At 29.8% G+C, this 12,656-nt stretch overlaps 1 long non-coding RNA gene across 1 annotated transcript; it reads right to left on the reverse strand.

Annotated features, from left to right (window-relative positions):
* Positions 1-6,794: 6,794 nt before the first annotated feature.
* Positions 6,795-11,383, reverse strand: LOC132939356 (uncharacterized). Its single transcript, XR_009663970.1, has 4 exons — positions 9,677-11,383; positions 8,854-8,892; positions 8,097-8,254; positions 6,795-8,015 (listed from the first exon to the last, which is right to left on the reverse strand). It is a non-coding gene; the product is annotated as an uncharacterized LOC132939356 (long non-coding RNA).
* Positions 11,384-12,656: the final 1,273 nt, after the last annotated feature.

Raw genomic sequence — 12,656 nt, forward strand, 5'->3', positions numbered from 1 at the left:
ACTTTTATATAGAAGGATTTAGTTTTTTTGATATGTTTTTCAAATTCGTATTATATTGAAAACCTAAATCCTTCAATAAAAGTCATATTTTTATGAAACCTTCAAGGATCAAAGCAAAAGCGTCCCTAGACCAGTTCCTAGTTTTAAAAAGTTTATGAACTCAATTATGAAGGGGGTAAATGTTTTGTTCAAAATTTGAATTTTTCAACAAAAAAAATTGTCAGGAAATTTTGTTTTACCAATTTCTCAAACTTAAATACGAGACGTGGTTTTTTTAGAACAGAAATTTGATCTACAGGTGTCACTGAATTGAACCTCAGATATTTCAAGACGATACAACCCATATTAAAGGAGCTAGTACTTCAAAATTTACATCCAGTTGTTCCAATTTTGTGTTGTTAGCTCAAATATATATGTATATTAGACTGCATTGACCTATTATTTATAGGTTTTAATATTTTATTCTAATATACCTGTCGATTTACATTAATAAATAATGAGCTACATGCCTACTAAAATAAATGCGAAAAAAAGTTCAAAATAATTATTACTTAAAACATTACGTATGTTACGTATGTACACCATAAGGAAACGTGCATGGTTATACGAATAATCACGTAATGCGTTTTTAACATTTTGCTACTATGATTATGGACGAAATAATGGTCATACGTACTTTGACCATAGAGCCTTTTTGAATTCTCGTATACAAAAAGACTAGAATCTCGATAGTGATCAAACGAAAATCCAAAATCCAAAATACACGTTACTATACTTACCTAATTTTAATTGTACAAGAAACCCACGAAAAATCTTAACTCCCGAACCAAAAGTCGGATGACCTCGATCCTTGTACCCATCGTTACGGCGCAAAGTCCTCTATAACATCCAACTACAAAAATGGTTAACCGTGCCCAAAAACTAAGTGTCCGAGCTGAAAAACCCGAAAAGCGCAAATTTTGAACTTTCGTAGCCCTAAAAGACGGAGAAAAACGGCTCCTATGGTCTCAACAAAAGACACTAAATTTGATAAACTATCTCCAAACTCAACATATCTTGAGTTTCAGAAACGTTGTATAAAAACTAATCCTTTTCCAAAATACACCCGGAGGGAGGACCCCCAACTCAAGGAGTACGTTTTAGAAGGGCCTAAATTGAAACTTTTGGTAACTGAAAAGTATAATATTATCTTATGTGAACGTCATCTACAACTTATAATTAATTAATTATTGAACTTTAAGAACTATTACATATTTACATAAGTTTGTTTGCATTTGGTAATTACGCCAGAAGCATACAACATTCTATACCAGTAGTTTTCCTAGAATTAGTTACCTATATATATAATCACATCGATAATAAATCTATTTAAGAGTCTTAAACATGACAAATTGTTTATATAATTGATGAACTTAAAATTTCAATTTTCAATCATCGAAGTTAATGATGTATATATCTCGAAAATGATTATAATACTATAATATCACATGTCTTGAAATCTACTAACACTGGAAAATAGGTATAGACGTATAGTAAATTAGTAAATGACAGATGTATATTATAATATTAGGTAGGTATGTATACTCTATTCAGAACTATTTAGTCGTCGTCTGTTTGTGGATGAGATTAATCCCACATAGAAGAACATGGTGAAATCTAAAATTTATCGATAGAGAATTTTATAGAGATTCCATTTAAATGGTCGGTGTAACGAATTTTCCAGTAGTTAAATAAATAGCTTACAAAAAGCATAAAACACCAAAAAACCATACCAAACTCGCCAACAAGTTTTGTTTTTGTTTTTTTTAAGCATGCCATTATATTACTTATTTAAGTGTATAAAAGATAGTTATAAGAAAAAATATATTATCATTGTAAATTAAACCTATACCAATTATTTCAATTAAAATTATTTATGCATATTACTTATGTTTAGAGAACCATAGTAGTTAAGAAACTAGCTGACCAAAATGAATGATTCAAGTATCAAAATATACACCCTGTATATATATATATGTGAGGTCCAAATTTTTACGGTCCAATTTTGTCCGGTCCAGAATTTTACGGATTTCAAATTTTTAAATTCCAGATGTTTACAGTCCAGATATCTACTATCCCGGTTTTAAATTCCAGAGTTTAACATTCCATAACCCGGTTGTTACGCGCCCCCGTTTCAAAACGCCGAGATGGCCACGCCGAATTGGCCACGCCGAAATGTCCAAGACCGACCGATATTATATTTAAAGAAATACAATGTTAATTAAAAACAACGAATCAAATATCCAAAACTAAATAAAAGCATTAAAAAACACTATACCTACTGATACAGTTCAGCCCAGTCAAGAACAGTTTATGAATAGACATCAGTTCAAACATGAATATGAGTACACTACAATTTTTGTTTTGTCAACTGGTCATTCCAGGTGAAGGGACAATACAAATATGACAATAAACATAAAACATACTCACTGATTTCGACTGCAAAAATACACATGGATATAATAATATATCAAAGTTATTAATAATACAATTAGATAGAATATGAAATTTATAGTGGTGTTAAATGTGATGGACCCCTTTGGTTTTCTTAAATGTATGAATTCTGATGTGTAGATATTACCTATATTATACTAGGTACTATGTGCATATTAATTAGGAGTACCTATATATTCAAAAATATTCTTATTATTTCGTGTGCTTCACATTTGAAGTGTATTTGTAGGTAAACATGAAAAAATAACGACAATTAAAAATTGTATTTTGATTTTTACGTTTTTGGAAAAATACTTCTCATACTTTTTTTTAAAATTAATTTAAGTATATTTACAATCTATACAATTTGTACAATAAGTAAATTTGATAACATAGGTAATATTAAAATGACTTGAATATCTTGAGGGGGGAAAACCGTCCATCAACAATACCTACTATTTAATTTGATGGGTTCATATAATATGGAGACCGTTAGGCAAGAGCGTCTCTCGGCCATTTTCTTTTTAACCTCCTCCTCGGATTGTTGGAGATGGTTATAGAGGACATACGGGAAATTAAAGGGTTTTGGTTCGAGTGCAGTTTGGAGTGAAACTTTTTGTAATGACGAGTTGCTATTTCGTTGACTGTTGGGATTTGGAGATCTTTATGTAATGCGTCGTTGGTCATATACCATGGGGCTCCAGTTATTTGTCTAAGACATATATACTGGAAAGCTTCTATGGGTCTTATATGTTTAGGTCTTTATTTGATGCTAGTATAGCGGTATCGTCTGCATATGTTGCTAGAGTCGTATGGTTTGTTTTGGGCATATCTGATGTGTAGATATTGTAGAGTATAGGTGATAGGTCACTTCCCTGGGGTACCCCCGCTTTGATTTTATGGTAGACAGAGTAGGAATTGTTAAATTTAACAGTGAAATATCGGTCTTCAAGATAAGATTTTAGGATGAGGAAGTACGGAGCAGGTAGAAACGATTTTAATTTGAACAATAATCCGTCGTGCCAGACGCGATAGATTGCTTGCGTGATATCAAGGAATACACCGGGGCAGTGTTCTTTTTTTTCGAATGACGATGATATTTTGTCGGTAATTCTATGTATTTGGTGGATTGTTGAATGATATGATCGAAATCCAAATTGAGTATTTGGGATGATGTTTTCTTCTTTGATAATAGGGGTTATTCTTTTAAGAAGTAATTTTTCGAAAAGTTTCCCTAACGTCGGTAGTAAACTTATCGGGCGGTATGAGGTTACCAAATGCTTTGGTTTTTCTGGCTTAGCAATTAATATTATTCTTGAGAATTTCCATAGAATTGCCGAATAAATTTGCTTTTTTGCTGTCGGTTATAGCTAGAGTGTTGTTAGGATTTGTTAAGTGGGGGGGAGGGGGGGGCTACGTCTTTTCTTTTGGTTTTATTTTTTATTGATTTCCACAAGGAACCATTGACTGGTGTAAGTGATGATAAAAATGATTGGAATTGATTGGCTTTAAAGGTTTGCAGATCTTTTTTCAGTTTATTTGTTAATTTGTTTAATTCATGTTTGTGCTCCGGGTAGTGGGTTTGGTGCCACATTTTTCTAGCTTGGCGTTTTTTTTTAATTAATTCTTTTAAATTCTGTGGTAAGTAAGTATAGTGGTGTGGTTTTATTGGTAAAGTATTTTATGGTGAAGAGGTTGAGTCTGTAATTGCTTCTTGGATGGTTGAAATGAGGAATTGTGAAGCGCTGTCTATGTCATCGCGAGTTTTTAGTCGGATATTTAACGAAATGTATTCGTCTAATTTTTTTTTGGAATAAATTGAAATAAATGTTTCTAGAGTGTAGAGTGTTGTTTACGTTTTCAGGTTTACCACCTAGGTAGAGTAGAACTGGGGAGTGGTCACTGGACAGTTCTTCAAGATTTTTTTTATATTATTATTTAAGTGGTTTGGTAGCGAGGTTATGAAAAAATCTAGTATGTCTGAGTGACAATTTGTGTGGGATGGCCAGTAGGTTGGGACACTAGGCGAAATGAAGGATAGGTGATTATTTAAAATTGTATTGTAAAAAGTTTGGCCTCTAGGTTTAGTTGATATACATCCAAATACGGTATGCTTTGTATTTAAGTCACCGCCAATAATGAATGAATTTTTAAGTGTTCTTAGGAATGTTTGGAGTCGAGGTGGTGTTATTTTTTGACTAGGAGGGCAGTAGACTGATGATATTGTAATGGGGATATGGCTAAGTACTATTTGGATATTTGTAGCTTGTATATAGGTCTTTTGATATGTCGGTAATGCGTAGTGTAATAGCGTAGTGGATATTAAGATCGCGGTACCAGCGTGTGCAGTACCATCGGGGTGATCTGTTCGGTGTGTTGTATTTCTCATACTTAAATTAAGGATAACGAACTAGATTTACTCTAATGTATTTGATCTTCATATGTCTATATTTAATATTTATCTACGAAAATGGAAATCAAAGGTAATGGACGAATTAATTAAACATTATACCTAATATTATTATCTTGAAATCTCACACAAAATAAAATATAAACAAAAATATACATACTAAGACGTGCTGCAAAAAAATTATGATAATAATAAGTAATAACTATATAAATGTTTATTCGACATTTTAAATAAGGACTGAATGTAAAAGAAATTGCAAATCATTTACATAAGTTGGACATAAATTCTGAATTGTTAGTTGCTACTCGCTATAATAGGTTATTAGTGTAAAGGGGTTTAAAAAAAATCATACTTGAAAAAAATACAAAATAAGGGGCTACGAATTTGTTGTCACACAGTACAGTGTAATGACAAAAGTACAACGAGTATGTTGTTTTATTTGAAATAGAATAATTTTTATAATTATTATGAAAATACAGTGGTTGATCCAGTGCGACCGTCACAGTGGTGACACGAAGCTAAGAAAAAAAAATCTAGTACAAGAGAAACAGGAGACAAAGTTGTAGGAACTATTGTAAAACCGTGCTAATTTGTGCTAATTTATCAGCACAGGTCATTCAAATTTTTATTAACCATATTATTGAAATTTAAAACAAAGTATTTCTTGTTGCGTACTAGACTATATAACTACCATAATAAATTTACGTTTTTGTTTTAAAAAAAGTTATTACCTACTTAATAATATTCTATCTTAAAGCAAGTTTTTAATTATTTCTAGTACCGTATTAATGACTTACAATTATAATAAGGTATAAACAAAAAATTATTGATATCCCAACAAAAACACTCATCCAAACTCTGGAGACTTAAGTTAAAAATTTAAAAATATATTTTACATACATTGATCAATGAGTTAATAATAATAGCCTACTATCTTTAAAAATGTAGTGTATTACTAATCAAGTGTTTTAAAGTCACCAAGTTAAGTTCAATTATTTACCATACTATTTTAACATAAATTATATCTATAAGTTCAAAAACTTAGTTATAAAATAATATCACAACTTTCAGAGCCGTTTTTTTTTAATACTTGGCGTTGTTTTTACAAGGAGTTTGGCTGAATATTTTTGTTGGTATAATCTAATATACTATGGTCCCTATACCTAGGGCTGACAGTATTTCGGTATACCTACCGGTATTTTAAAATTATTTTGGTAAACGGTATACCGTGAAAAACCGAACTGTTTCGGTATACCGAAACCGAAATGATTCAGTATACCTAAATACCGATTTGGTACGGTATACCGAAATAATAAATAAAATCTAACTAGTATCAATATTTTTACTTTTATTGTTTCACATTATATACTTTATTAAATACTATAATATATAATATTATAATCTATAATATTGCCATTGATACTAGAAAACAGCACTAAAACCGTTCATTCGGTTTTTTACGGTATACTGTTTACCAAAATAATTTTAAAATACCGGTATACCGAAAATACCGTCAGCCCTAACCGTACCATATCGGTATTTAGGTATACCGAAACATTTCGCTTTTTCGGTATACCGTTTCAAACTGGTATTGAAATCAATACCGTAATACCGAAAATTATTTTCAATACCGTCAGCCCTAACTAAACCATATAAGCAAAATAATACATACTGTATAACATTTCTAAATAAATTATACAAGTTAGATTATACGTGGATATTGATTGGTTTAAAAATTATCAAACATAAGAAAAATAGACATTTAAGTTACTATTATCATCAATAAAACCTTAGAAATAATATTACCCATTTGTCAACATAATAAACATTTATAATAATATTCAACTACAAATATAGAAATATAATATATGATTATGATTCTATTTGGATTGATATAAATATAGGCTATTACATGATCAATTTACAAGTTAGTATAATAATTGTTAATTAGGCATTAGGTACTTATTAACATATAATGGTTCCAATTATTTTAATTCAATATTTAGATTTGAAACAGAATACTAACCTATTTCTAAGCTATGCACACTGTTAGTTACTTTATCAAGATTTTGTATAATTTTGTAATGCAATGAACCAACAAAAACATCCTATACAACTATAGGTAAGTACTATCATGTAGCCCATGTAGGTATAAGGAAGATCAAAATTTCAATTTTTTTATACTCTTCAAATCCATTTTTTACCTACTTCCTTCAATAAGACAAATTATAAAACTCATTACATATATCTACTTAACGGTAACTACTCACCGTCATTCTTTTCTATAAAAACAAATATATGGATTACAATAAATGAGTTCAGTTTTAGTTTAGTAGACCTGACATTTTTTATTAGCGATTTTTTTTTTTTAGATAGGTATGTTTTTTTTCTGTTTAGAAATTTAGTTGGCCTCACAATATTTTGTTATATTAGCTTAGTTTTTATCATAGTTTTCGATTTTGCAATCGTAAGTATTTCTGCAGTTTTAAATCTTCATGATAACTACTGTAAAAACGTGCTTACGTATTAAACAAATGTGACCCAGAATGACAAGTCATATTATAACCATAAATATAATAATACCTCGCGTCCTCACGGGGTTAAAATTATTTGAGATATTTATTATAAGGTACCTAGGTACCATAAAAATCTCAATTCGTGACTAAATACATAAGTTATAATATGTATTAATTATAAATACTTATCAACTGTATGATATTAATTATAAAATAATATGAATATAAGATCTAAGACAATTTACTAAATATAACTTATTGTATGTGTAATAATTGGTTTTACATAGACAATATTTAAAAATACAGTAGGTAATCTATAAACACGGTGGCTGGCAGTTGTCCGAATAATGATAAAGACCGATAAGAGTGGTTGTACGGTGGTTCACCTGTGGTTACCCTGTGACCAACTTGAGGTGGTGTTGCACAGCAAGTCGGGGGATATTTTCGATTTGCGGAGCGGAGCGACGGCGCCGAGGAGCGTAGCGACGAGTGCCGCTAGCATGGCATCACTGTACGATGCTTTTTCAAATTGGTGTCACTGGAATATGCTGGTATATGCTGGTACGGTATTGTGGTATAAACTTCCTTATCATTTTTCGGACAACTGCCCCCAACCCCTATAAACAGTCACAGAAGTATAGCAAATTAATAACAATAATAAAACAGTATTGACGAAAAAAAACAATAAAAATACGTACCGAAGTTTTCTAAAAAATAAAGATATGCGACGTTTCATTGAATGGTATACATTACAGGCTTGGGTCCAGAGTTCTCAGGAGAGGGGAAACAACACTCATATGTATTTTTAAATAAATACCTTTATAATTCACTGTTTGTATTTCATAATTTTCATCATCTGAAATTTAATTATACTAGTATTATTGTTGAATATTACTACACATCATTATTCAGTGTTCTTTTGTGCCAAATTATGACAGTTTGAAGCTAAGTGGTTAGTGGGGTGGGGGATAATCTCTCTAAAGCATTCAGTATATAAAAACTAAAACTAATTAAAACAAGCATATATATATATATATATATTAGTTAATTTATGTGAGAAATGCTCCCCCGGGTAGGAACAATAATTCAAAATACTGATGAAATAATAAACACCATTCACGAATGACTTATGAGAATTGTATGGACAAAGGCTGCCTGGAAGCGCAATAATTCTAGGGAGGAGGGCAACAACACATGTACGTATTTTCAAACAAGTACCCAAAACATAAGACCGTTAATTACAATAATACATATTATATAATGTTATTTAAATATAAAATAGGTAGTTTGGACTTTGGATCATAAAGTACAGACTAACAGCAGTCAACTGTACATTTAAATTTTTAACGATGTACTAAGGTTTATAATTTAGCTGTAATAACTTGTCTTATATAGACAATATTCAAGAATACAGTAAGAGCAACAACAACATAGTACGTATTTTTAAATAAATACCTTTACTTTCCGCTTTTGTTATGTCAGCTATTTCTCCATCTGAAATGTTATTTACTAGTATTATTATAGAACAATACTACATAATATCATCATTCAATATTTCACTTTTGAAAGGAAACTGTTCCTTAATGCAGTTTTAGAGGTTTAACCTAGAAAGCTAGTACCCACATGCATATCAATGCACTAAAACGACAGAGTTACTTAAATGTTGTATTTGAAAAGGTAATATCTAACTACCATCCGGAAGCAATATTTTTACTATTATTTTGCTCATTTATAGCTTACGATGAAAATATACAGTGGCTGTTTGAATAATGGACATCATAATAATATAGTAAACCATTATTTATTGTGTTTTTAGGTTGATACCGTAGCACATCAGGAATTTCGTATGGCAGTGAGATGGCTGTTGTGAGGATTCATCAATTAAGTGCATTTAACTATTATATATATTACGCAGCTCAACAGCTGATATAACTTGTCATCGTATAAAGCATTTTTTTACGGTTTTCCATTTAAATAAACATTTAGATAAGATTATAATTTTTGTGCTGGACACAAAATATGCAAAATTATAAATTATATAATATAAATAAATGGTATACTCATAGACTTAAAAAGTTAAAGCCATAAACTCAAATTTGGCTGGTGATACTACACCGTTCTGTTACTAATTAAATGAGCCAAAAAATGAATACAACAATTTTTAAATTAATAAAAATTACAGTTACCAGCTTAAAGTGACGTTAGTGAGGTTTGTGAACTGGAGTAAAATGTGTTTCAAGTTTAATGTACTATATTAAAAAGGTGGATAAATGGTTACCAGTCTGATTTACAGTAGTTGTCAAGTATGTCATTGTAATGGATGTATCATGTTTGAATTCAATGATAAGCCATTGCATATGAACAATTTCTCTGGTCAGAGACGTTGTGTCACAGGAGTTATGAAAATTTTTTGGAAAATGGCATCCTGGAACTTACAGCACACATTTTACCATCCATGCAAAGTTTTAGTGTTAGAATACTAATTATTTTCCTAATAATAAAAAAATGAATAAATATTTGTTCATGTTATGCCCCAATATTCAAATGGGTAAAATTAAAATAGCTTAAATTTACCTTTTAGATCATAAAAGTAAATTCTTATATATTTTAATTAGGAATATATTTCGAAAACTAGGATGTAATAAAAATTAATTATTTACAATTTACTTACTTTTAAATCCAGCATATTCAGTTAGAATCACTAGAACATTTTAAAATTATTCAAACAGATTTATATAAAACTATGCTTGAGTTGTTACCATATAAGTACCATAAGTAAAATATTTTAAGCTAAAAAAGCTAAAATAATTAATAAATGCACAATATACATAAACCTTTTAATTTTTTTCTAAAATGTAAACATCTTCCTTTTCTTCTTCTGGTTTATCTGGACACTAGGACATCTCACAATCAATTATCCAACTATCTCTATTTAAATATCTAATGACAGAGTCTTGAAATTTGATTTGCCTCCTAATGCTTGCACGTCCTCTTCCGCCGTATCATCCAACATCATTGTTGGTCCTACCAAAGGTCTTTGACCATCTAGCTTCGGTTCAATCACAGATCTTAGCAATGAGTTTCGTCTCCTCATTATCTGTCCTACCTGGTGCAATCTACTGCATCATCTACCTTTACGATGGTCTCTACAATGATCTTTTCGTTGTACCTATATTGCTCCTAACTCTCCGTTTTTTCTTCGTCACTCCTTTCCTGTTGTTATAAAATATTTTATTTTCCCCCAAAAAATCATAAAATCCCGTAATATTTCGTTTCTAGCATTAAGAATTTATTTATATATGATTTCCCAATATGCACAATTTAGACCTGTACAATCTTTTTTTGCACAAGTATAAAATTCATTATATCATAACGATTTGAAGTTACTATTTGTTTATTAATTAAAACATTTTACCTTTACACTTTTCTAAAAAAAAAATCGTTTTATCAGCCAGTCGTCTTTATGTACTACAAATTACGTAAATTAGGTATCAAAAATATTTAACCATCTGACCAATTCTTTTGTATACGTTATTTTATTTTTAAACAACTATCAATATTAAGTATTAACTATGTTCTAAGCCTATTTGGATAAAAATGATTATGGTAATTGTTGATAATATTTTTTGATTGTTGCTTGACTAAAACAAAATTAAATGTCAATACCTCAAATAAATATTATGAGTTACGACTTTTGTATTAACATGTTACTAATTCACAATACTTGAGCGGATATAGGTACTAGAATAAGTTTATACAAATGTGATGTCAGAATATTTTAATATTTCTCTAGGTTATTATATTACATCTCTAGTAGAACATTATTATCAAGGGGCCTGTTGCCAGTTTTTCAAATTATCCTCCATTCTATAAAATTTGAAATTTATATTTTATATTTTAGTTTACACCTTAATTTAGGGCTGACGGTATTGAAAATAATTTTCGGTATTACAGTATTGATTTCAATACCGGTTTGAAACGGTATACCGAAAAACTGAAATGTTCTGGTGTACCTAAATACCGATATGGTACGGTTAGGGCTGACGGTATTTTCGGTACACCGGTATTTTAAAATTATTTTGGTTAACAGTATACCATAAAAACCCGAATGAACGGTTTTAGTGCGGTTTTCTATTATCAATGGCAATATTATAGATTATAATATTATATATTATAGTATATAATAAAGTATATAATGTGAAACAATAAAAGTAAAAAATATCGATACTAGTTAGATTTTATTTATTATTTCGGTATACCTAAATACCGATATGGTACGGTATACCGAAACAGTTCGGTTTTTCACGGTATACCGTTTACCAAAATAATTTTAAGATACCGGTACCTATACCGAAAATACCGTCAGCCCTAACCGTACCATATCGGTATTTAGAACAAATTATAAAGTTTGAGATTAAATTATTGAACTTCGGAGTTTTATGCGGCCTGTAAAATATTACAGGCTACATAAGTTAAATGAAAAATTATCAAATCTGGTTGATTCTACAGAACAGGATCATTATTATGGTAGACTCTATGATTATCATAAAATAACAATAATTTATTTGAATTTTAAATAAATTCTGAAGTATTATATGAGCCATCGCTGATAAAATAAATATCGACAAATTAATAAAACTTTAACACAAAATATATATTCATTGTAAATCAATAAATTAATCCTTACCCTGTAATAGTAATTGTTCTTTTGTTTCTGCAAGCATAACTAAAACTATATTTATAACTATAAATGCAAGCGTTATTAAAAACTGTTTAAAAAAAATCATTTTGTTTTAAAAGGTATAAGAAATCAATGAAAAAATGAAATAAAGTATTACTATTCTCGCTTTCTTCTATAAACGAACTGTTTCCATACCATACTCGATTAGCACAAAATAAATAATGTTCACAGTAAGTTGTTGACTTAGTAACAACTAATACAATATAACAAGAGTCTATAGTTAACGCCATATTTATAATTTGTATAACAATAGCTTTACTAAATAATGAGTATGTTTTTTACATTAAATCCAATGCATGCCATTGTATTATTAATGCACACCCTTTTGCATGGATGTATTTAATAATTAATAATCAACGTTACTGTGACTAGCAATATAGATCATCTTGAGGATACACTCTTCATCAGTAGTACACAGTTTTTTAATATACCTATATATTATTTCAGAAATTATAGATTTATGACAGAGCATATGTCATGCGAGAACATATCAACGCCCAGCCACTTCTGAGTATCT

Source organism: Metopolophium dirhodum, chromosome 2 (genome assembly GCF_019925205.1).
Source record: "Metopolophium dirhodum isolate CAU chromosome 2, ASM1992520v1, whole genome shotgun sequence".
NCBI lineage: Eukaryota > Metazoa > Arthropoda > Insecta > Hemiptera > Aphididae > Metopolophium > Metopolophium dirhodum.